Consider the following 10,291-nt stretch of genomic DNA (forward strand, 5'->3'; position numbering starts at 1 on the left):
CCAATGTGAAGCAAGTCAAAAGAAAGTGGGAGGAAAACGGTGATAAGAATCACCAATACAACAACAACAGCAATTACAACAATAATCGCAACAATTATCCCAACAATCGCAACATCAATCGCAACTACAACAAACGGCCCAACAACAACAACAACAACAACAGCAGCAACTACAACAATCATCCCAACAACAATAATAACCGTAACAACAACAAGAATCAGAAGCAGCTATGCCAAAGGTGTGAAAAGTATCACTCGGGGTTCTGTACCAAATTTTGAAACAAGTGTAAAAGAAATGGTCATAGCGCGGCGAAGTGTGAGGTCTACGGACCAGGGGTTAATAGAACGAAAGGAACAAATGGTGTCGGAACGAGTAATGGCGAAGCAAGTAGTGTCGGAGCAAGTTATGCCAATGTAGTTTGTTATAAATGTGGAAAACCGGGCCACATTATTAGAAATTGCCCGAACCAGGAGAACACGAATGGACAAGGCCGCGGAAGAGTTTTCAATATTAATGCGGTAGAGGCGCAGGAAGACCCGGAGCTTGTTACGGGTACGTTTCTTATTGACAATAAATCTGCTTACGTTTTATTTGATTCGGGTGCGGATAGAAGCTATATGAGTAGAGATTTTTGTGCTAAATTAAGTTGTCCATTGACGCCTTTGGATAGTAAATTTTTACTCGAATTAGCAAATGGTAAATTAATTTCAGCAGATAATATATGTCGGAATCGAGAAATTAAACTGGTTAGCGAAACATTTAAGATTGATTTGATACCAGTAGAGTTAGGGAGTTTTGATGTGATAATCGGTATGGACTGGTTGAAAGAAGTGAAAGCAGAGATCGTTTGTTACAAAAATGCAATTCGCATTATACGAGAAAAAGGAAAACCCTTAATGGTGTACGGAGAAAAGGGCGACACGAAGCTACATCTTATTAGTAATTTGAAGGCACAAAAACTAATAAGAAAAGGTTGCTATGCTGTTCTAGCACACGTCGAGAAAGTACAAACTGAAGAAAAGAGCATCAATGATGTTCCCATTGCAAAAGAATTTCCCGATGTATTTCCGAAAGAATTACCGGGAATACCCCCACATCGACCCGTTGAATTTCAAATAGATCTTGTACCAGGAGCTGCACCAATAGCTCGTGCTCCTTACAGACTCGCACCCAGCGAGATGAAAGAACTGCAAAGCCAATTACAAGAACTTTTAGAGCGTGGTTTCATTCGACCAAGCACATCACCGTGGGGAGCTCCTGTTTTGTTTGTCAAGAAAAAAGATGGTACATTCAGGTTGTGTATCGACTACCGAGAGTTGAACAAACTTACCATCAAGAACCGCTACCCACTACAGAGAATCGACGACTTATTTGATCAACTACAAGGATCGTCTGTTTATTCAAAGATTGACTTACATTCCGAGTATCATCAAATGCAGGTGAAAGAAGATGATATTCCAAAGACTATTTTCAGAACAAGTTACGGTCATTACGAGTTTATGGTCATGCCGTTTGGTTTAACTAATGCACCAGCTGTGTTCATGGACCTTATGAACCGAGTGTGTGGACCATACCTTGACAAGTTTGTCATTGTTTTCATTGATGACATACTTATTTACTCAAAGAATGACCAAGAACACGGTGAACATTTGAGAAAGGTGTTAGAAGTATTGAGGAAGGAAGAATTGTACGCTAAGTTTTCAAAGTGTGCATTTTGGTTGAAAGAAGTTCAATTCCTCGGTCACATAGTGAACAAAGAAGGTATTAAGGTGGATCCGGCAAAGATAGAAACTGTTGAAAAGTGGGAAACCCCGAAAACTCCGAAACACATACGCCAGTTTTTAGGACTAGCTGGTTACTACAGAAGGTTCATCCAAGACTTTTCCAGAATAGCAAAACCCTTGACTGCATTAACGCATAATGGGAAGAAATTTGAATGGAATGATGAACAAGAGAAAGCGTTTCAGTTATTGAAGAAAAAGCTAACTACGGCACCTATATTGTCATTGCCTGAAGGGAATGATGATTTTGTGATTTATTGTGACGCATCAAAGCAAGGTCTCGGTTGTGTATTAATGCAACGAACGAAGGTGATTGCTTATGCGTCTAGACAATTGAAGATTCACGAACAAAATTATACGACGTATGATTTGGAATTAGGCGCGGTTGTTTTTGCATTAAAGACTTGGAGGCACTACTTATATGGGGTCAAACGTATTATATATACCGACCACAAAAGTCTTCAACACATATTTAATCAGAAACAACTGAATATGAGGCAGCGTAGGTGGATTGAATTATTGAATGATTATGAATTTGAGATTCGTTACCACCCGGGGAAGGCAAATGTGGTAGCCGATGCCTTGAGCAGGAAGGACAGAGAACCCATTCGAGTAAAATCTATGAATATAATGATTCATAATAACCTTAATACTCAAATAAAGGAGGCACAACAAGGAGTTTTAAAAGAGGGAAATTTAAAGGATAAATACCCAAAGGATCGGAGAAACATCTTAATATTCAGGAAGACGGAACCCGGTATAGGGCTGAAAGGATTTGGGTACCAAAATTTGGAGATATGAGAGAAATGGTACTTAGAGAAGCTCATAAAACCAGATACTCAATACATCCTGGAACGGGGAAGATGTACAAGGATCTCAGGAAATATTTTTGGTGGCCGGGTATAAAAGCCGATGTTGCTAAATATGTAGGAGAATGTTTGACGTGTTCTAAGGTCAAAGCTGAGCATCAGAAACCATCAGGTCTACTTCAACAACCCGAAATCCCGGAATGGAAATGGGAAAACATTACCATGGATTTCATCACTAAATTGCCAAGGACTGCAAGTGGTTTTGATACTATTTGGGTAATAGTTGATCGTCTCACCAAATGGCATTTCCTACCAATAAGAGAAGATGACAAGATGGAGAAGTTAGCACGACTGTATTTGAAGGAAGTCGTCTCCAGACATGGAATACCAATCTCTATTATCTCTGATAGGGATGGCAGATTTATTTCAAGATTCTGGCAGACATTACAGCAAGCATTAGGAACTCGTCTAGACATGAGTACTGCCTATCATCCACAAACTGATGGGCAGAGCGAAAGGACGAAACAAACGCTTGAAGACATGCTACGAGCATGTGTTGTTGATTTCGGAAACAGTTGGGATCGACATCTACCATTAGCAGAATTTTCCTACAACAACAGCTACCATTCAAGTATTGAGATGGCGCCGTTTGAAGCACTTTATGGTAGAAAGTGCAGGTCTCCGATTTGTTGGAGTGAAGTGGGGGATAGACAGATTACGGGTTCGGAGATTATACAAGAAACTACCGAGAAGATCATCCAAATTCAACAACGGTTGAAAACCGCCCAAAGTCGACAAAAGAGCTACGCTGACATTAAAAGAAAAGATATAGAATTTGAAATTGGAGAGATGGTCATGCTTAAAGTTGCACCTTGGAAAGGCGTTGTTCGATTTAGTAAACGAGGGAAATTAAATCCAAGGTATATTGGACCATTCAAGATTATTGATCGTGTCGGACCAGTAGCTTACCGACTTGAGTTACCTCAACAACTCGCGGCTGTACATAACACTTTCCACCTCTCGAATTTGAAGAAATGTTTTGCTAAAGAAGATCTCACTATTTCGTTAGATGAAATCCAAATCAAAGAAAAACTCCAATTCATCGAAGAACCCGTCGAAATAATGGATCGTGAGGTTAAAAGACTTAAGCAAAACAAGATACCAATTTTTAAGGTTCGATGGAATGCTCGTAGAGGACCCGAGTTCACCTGGGAGCGTGAAGATCAGATGAAGAAGAAATACCCGCATCTATTTCTAGAAGATTCGTCAACACCTTCAACAGCTTAAAATTTCGGGACGAAATTTATTTAACGGGTAGGTACTGTAGTGACCCGAACTTTTCCATGTTTATATATATTAATTGAGATTGATATTTACATGATTAAATGTTTCCAACATGTTAAGCAATCAAACTTGTTAAGACTTGATTAATTGAAATATGTTTCATATAGACAATTGACCACCCAAGTTGACCGGCGATTCACGAACGTTAAAACTTGTAAAAACGACATGACGATATATATATGGATATACATATGGTTAACATGAGATTATGATAAGTAAGTATCTCCATAAGTATATTAACAATGAGTTATATACATATAAACAAGACTACTAACTTAAGGATTTCGAAACGAGACATATATGTAACGATTATCGTTGTAACGACATTTAAATGTATATATATATCATATTAAGATATATTAATATATCATAATATCATGATAATATAATAATTTAACATCTCATTAGATATAGTAAACAATGGGTTAACAACATTAATTGAGATCGTTAACTTAAAGGTTTCAAAACAACACTTACATGTAACGACTAACAATGACTTAACGACTCAGTTAAAATGTATATACATGTAGTGTATTTAGATGTATTAAAATACTTTTGGAAGACTTCAAGACATATATCAAAACACTCATACTTAACGAAAATGGTTACAGTTACTTTTCCATTCTTTTCTTTCATCAAGAATTCTAGTCGTATTCTTACCCTTATTATACACAGCTTCAAAACGTACTTACTATGAGTATATACCAATAGGAACTAGCATGGGATTCCACTCTTGATTATGTCATGTATGACTAATCAATTTTAATTTCTACCATGAGCTAGTCAACTAACTAGAACTCCTTTTAACCCCACACACCACTCACCAATTACCACTCATCATTCACTCCATTTCACTTCCAATTCTCTTTCTAATTCTCTCTCAACACACACACACACACACTATTATGAACGTATTTTTCCAGTAGTTAATCATCATCTTCATTAAAAATTACTTCAAGAATCAAGCTATAATCATCATAGGAAGAACACTTCAAGAACACTTCAAAAATCCCTTCAAGTTTACTAATTTACTTCCAAGCCTTCTAATCCATTCCAAGTAATCATCTAAGATCAAGAAACCTTTGTTATATACAGTAGGTTATCTTTCTTATTCAAGGTAATATTCATATTCAAACTTTGATTCAATTTCTATAACTATAAACTATCTTAATTCGAGTAAAAATCTTACTTGAACTTGTTTTTGTGTCATGATCCTACTTCAAGAACTTTCAAGCCATCCAAGATCCTTTGAAGCTAGATCATTTCTTGTCACTTCCAGTAGGTTTACCTACTAAACTTGAGGTAGTAATGATGTTCATAACATCATTCGATTCATATATATAAAACTATCTTATTCGAAAGTTTAAACTCGTAATCAATAGAACATAGTTTAGTTAATTCTAAACTTGTTCGCAAACAAAAGTTAATCCTTCTAACTTGACTTTTAAAATTAACTACACACATGTTCTATATCTATATGATATGCTAACTTAATGATTTAAAACCTGGAAACACGAAAAACACCGTAAAACCGGATTTACGCCGTCGTATTAACACCGCGGGCTGTTTTGGGTTAGTTAATTAAAAACTATGATAAACTTTGATTTAAAAGTTGTTATTCTTAGAAAATAATTTTTATTATGAACATGAAACTATATCCAAAAATTATGGTTAAACTCAAAGTGGAAGTATGTTTTCTAAAATGGTCATCTAGACGTCGTTCTTTCGACTGAAATGACTACCTTTACAAAAATGACTTGTAACTTATTTTTCCGACTATACACCTATACTTTTCTGTTTAGATTCATAAAATAGAGTTCAATATGAAACCATAGCAATTTGATTCACTCAAAACGGATTTAAAATGAAGAAGTTATGGGTAAAACAAGATTGGATAATTTTTCTCATTTTAGCTACGTGAAAATTGGTAACAAATCTATTCCAACCATAACTTAATCAACTTGTATTGTATATTATGTAATCTTGAGATACCATAGACACGTATACAATGTTTCGACCTATCATGTCGACACATCTATATATATTTCGGAACAACCATAGACACTCTATATGTGAATGTTGGAGTTAGCTATACAGGGTTGAGGTTGATTCCAAAATATATATATAGTTTGAGTTGTGATCAATACTGAGATACATATACACTGGGTCATGGATTGATTCAAGATAATATTTATCGATTTATTTCTGTACATTTAACTGTAGACAACTAGTTGTAGGTTACTAACGAGGACAGCTGACTTAATAAACTTAAAACATCAAAATATATTAAAAGTGTTGTAAATATATTTTAAACATACTTTGATATATATGTATATATTGTTATAGGTTCGTGAATCAACCAGTGGCCAAGTCTTATTTCTGACGAATTAAAAATCTGTGAAAGTGAGTTTCATTTGCCTTTTTACCCTTTATATTTTTGGGCTGAGAATACATGCGCAATTTTTATAAATGTTTTACGAAATAGACACAAGTAATCGAAACTACATTATATGGTTGAATTATCGAAATCGAATATGCCCCTTTTTATTAAGTCTGGTAATCTAAGAATTAGGGAACAGACACCCTAATTGACGCGAATCCTAAAGATAGATCTATTGGGCCTAACAAACCCCATCCAAAGTACCGGATGCTTTAGTACTTCGAAATTTATATCATATCCGAAGGGTGTCCCGGAATGATGGGGATATTCTTATATATATGCATCTTGTTAATGTCGGTTACCAGGTGTTCACCATATGAATGATTTTTATCTCTATGTATGGGATGTGTATTTAAATATGAAATCTTGTGGTCTATTGTTACGATTTGATATATATAGGTTAAACCTATAACTCACCAACATTTTTGTTGACGTTTAAAGCATGTTTATTCTCAGGTGAATACTAAGAGCTTCCGCTGTTGCATACTAAAATAAGAACAAGATTTGGAGTCCATGTTTGTATGATATTGTGTAAAAACTGCATTCAAGAAACTGATTTCGATGTAAAATATTTGTATTGTAAACCATTATGTAATGGTCGTGTGTAAACAGGATATTTTAGATTATCATTATTTGATAATCTACGTAAAGCTTTTTAAACCTTTATTTATGAAATAAAGGTTATGGTTTGTTTTAAAAATGAATGCAGTCTTTGAAAAACGTCTCATATAGAGGTCAAAACCTCGCAACGAAATCAATTAATATGGAACGTTTTTAATCAATAAGAACGGGACATTTCATCAAAGCCCATAGATCTATCTTTAGGATTCGCTTCAATTGGTGGCAATTATAATAAACACCAATTCTTAGGCTACCAAGTTCAACAAGGGCGATATCCGGTATAACAATTCAACCATAGAATGTAGTTTCGATTACTTGTGTCTATTTCATCAAACATTTATAAAAGCGCATGTATTCTCAGTCCCAAAATATATATTGAAAAAGCATTTAAAAAGGGAGCAAATGAAACTCACTATACTGTATTTCGTAGTAAAAATACATATGACGTCATTGAACAAGTGCAAGGTTGGCCTCAGATTCAAGAACCTATATCATGTATATATATATATATATATATATATATATATATATATATATATATATATATATATATATATATATATATATATATATATATATATATATATATATATATATATATTAACACATATAACAGTAATCGAATAAATTCTTGTATTAATAGTGAATTAATTGTTATTTTAATTATGTATTTCATTAATAACCTAACTAATTACATTTATAAATATTTATTATAAAATATTAATATAGTTATGTTATATGTAGTAAATATGGTTTTATATAACTAATAGTTATTTGATAAAATAATATTGGTAATAATAAAGGAAAATTTGTTTCATCCTATAATAATAACCATCATAGTTATAATAATAAAAATGATAATTTTTATAAAAATGATACTTTTAATAATAATGAATACTAATAATAATAACTATAAAAATAATTATTTTACTAATAATAATAATAATACTAATATCTATATTAATAACTATATTGATAAAAATACTACTAGTAATAATACTAATACTCATGATAATTGCAACATCCCAAATTTTCTGTCCCAGCTTTAAGCCGCGCTGCGGGTATTCTAGCCGCGCCGCAAGCTACAACAAGCTTTGATGGTCACTTATTTAAATATGCTTGATCCTGGATTTCAGCTTTAAGCCGCGCCGCGGCCTATAATGGGAGAAAATGCGGGACAACAATTTTAAAAAAGAATAAATGGGGGCATTTTGGTCATTTCGCGTATTGGGCAGATTTAAGCCCCAATTCTGGTCCACTCATTCATTATTTCATTTTCTTTTCCATTTTTCTTCCTCCTTTTCTCTCAAAACACAAATTCTTCAAATCATTCAAGTGGGATTTTGGAAAGGAAGATTCGGGTATTGATCGAAGGCGTAAGAGACAAATTTGTTCTCCTCGTTCTTAGCTACAAGGTGATATTAGTGGTAAGCTCTAACTCTGAATTTCGTTTTCGTGTTCTTCATCTAAATTTAGGGCTTCTGATTGTATGTTCATACAAGGAACCCCACTAGTTGTTAATGGAAGATAATAACTAGGATTCGGGTCTATTAGTGATGAAGGCAGGTTTTGGGTTGGTTGATGATTTAGTCTCGATTAGAGCTTTAAATTGAGTGTAATCACTATGATTAGTGGTTATGGAAGTGTTGAAAATCATTTGGGTGTGTTTGGTTGACTAATGTTGAAATGAGTCAAAATTAGGGTTTGGTGTCAAATTGGGTAAGACAAGTGTTTAACACTTATGATTGGGTTGAATTGGTGTATTAGGACCATTCTCACTTATGTTAATGATTATTGGTTAGTTTGGGCGCGGTTAGTGCTTGGAAGTGTAATTGGGTCGAAATTGCACTAGTTGTCAATTTGGGTTGATTTGTAAATCCACCCTAATTGTGTTACTTGTTTATGTGATAAATGGAATAGGTACATTCCATCGGTGAGTTGCAGATTGTTCGGTGGCATTCATCAAGGCGACAAGGTGAGTGTTAATATCCTATGTGCATATGTATGTGTAGGATGGGTACGGGTTGGGTGAAGTGATTCTCAGCTATAGAGCTCACTCCACATATAGGTGGATTTGATGGACTCGTGTATGGGTCCAATTGGCACGGTTGTGCATTTTGGTTAACCACTTTTGGCGAGGTGCACATTTTATGTGGTTAACCACATGGTCTTGTGACGTGGATAATCCCTATGGCATGGGATTTGGTATTTGAAATGCGGTTGGGTAACCCAGATGATGTGGATTTGCATAATCCTGATGATGTGGGTTAGTTGTGAGAAGTGAGTCACGTATGGATGCGGATTCACGATGACGCGTGTAGTTCGATCATCTTATTGAGGTAGTGATCTCGTGTGGTTACGGATTCACTAAGGCTCGTGTAGTTCGGCCAACCTCGATGTTGTTGTATTATTGAAGATAGTAGTCTCGTGTGTATGCGTACATACTAAGGCTCGTGTAGTTCGGTCAATCTTCATTTTGGTATTTGGTTTTCGGTATTGGGTTAAGGGGTTAACCTTGGGCGGTTTACGCTTTATTATATATATATATATATATATATATATATATATATATATATATATATATATATATATATATATATATATATATATACATATATGTTAATGTATCATTGTGATGTAGCTAACCCTCCGGGTGTAGCCTGATGGCGTTGTTCACATCTTCGTTGGTGAACTTACTTTATTGTTGATGTTATTAGCTTGATGCTTAGTGATCGTACGGTATGCTTAGATTTAGCTTGCCTTTATGCTTGGATGTTCCTGTATGTGTTATTTGATTAATCGTGTGGCGTGTCCATTTCATGCATATATATATGTATGTAGTATATTCTCACTCACTAAGCGTTAGCTTACCCTCTCGTTGTTGATATTTTTATAGGTTTGCGTGATGGCGGCTCGGGTAAGCGTAGGGATTAGAGATCTTGGCTAGGTTGCTTTAGAAGATCTTGCTCTTGCACTCGGTTTTGTGTAAACGTAACTAGTCGGGTCATAATGATTATAACCGGTTTATGATTTAATTAATGTATCATTGTAGTAAGGAGTTTAAATTGTTAATGTATGTTTTAAGTTCGATGAACTTACTTTGATAACAAATACGTTTTGGAAATTATGTAATGGGACCTAAAGTGTTATTTAACGTATATTAAAAGGAAAAAAAATTTATGGGCCGGTATTCGATGGGTTTGGTCGTTACAAGTGGTATCAGAGCTTGGTCTAAGGGATTTAGGTGACTTGAGATAGGTGCCTAGACTTAGACTTTTGTGTGTGCTTGTTTGTTG

This window comes from Rutidosis leptorrhynchoides, chromosome 5 (genome assembly GCF_046630445.1).
Source record: "Rutidosis leptorrhynchoides isolate AG116_Rl617_1_P2 chromosome 5, CSIRO_AGI_Rlap_v1, whole genome shotgun sequence".
In the NCBI taxonomy this organism is placed as follows: domain Eukaryota; kingdom Viridiplantae; phylum Streptophyta; class Magnoliopsida; order Asterales; family Asteraceae; genus Rutidosis; species Rutidosis leptorrhynchoides.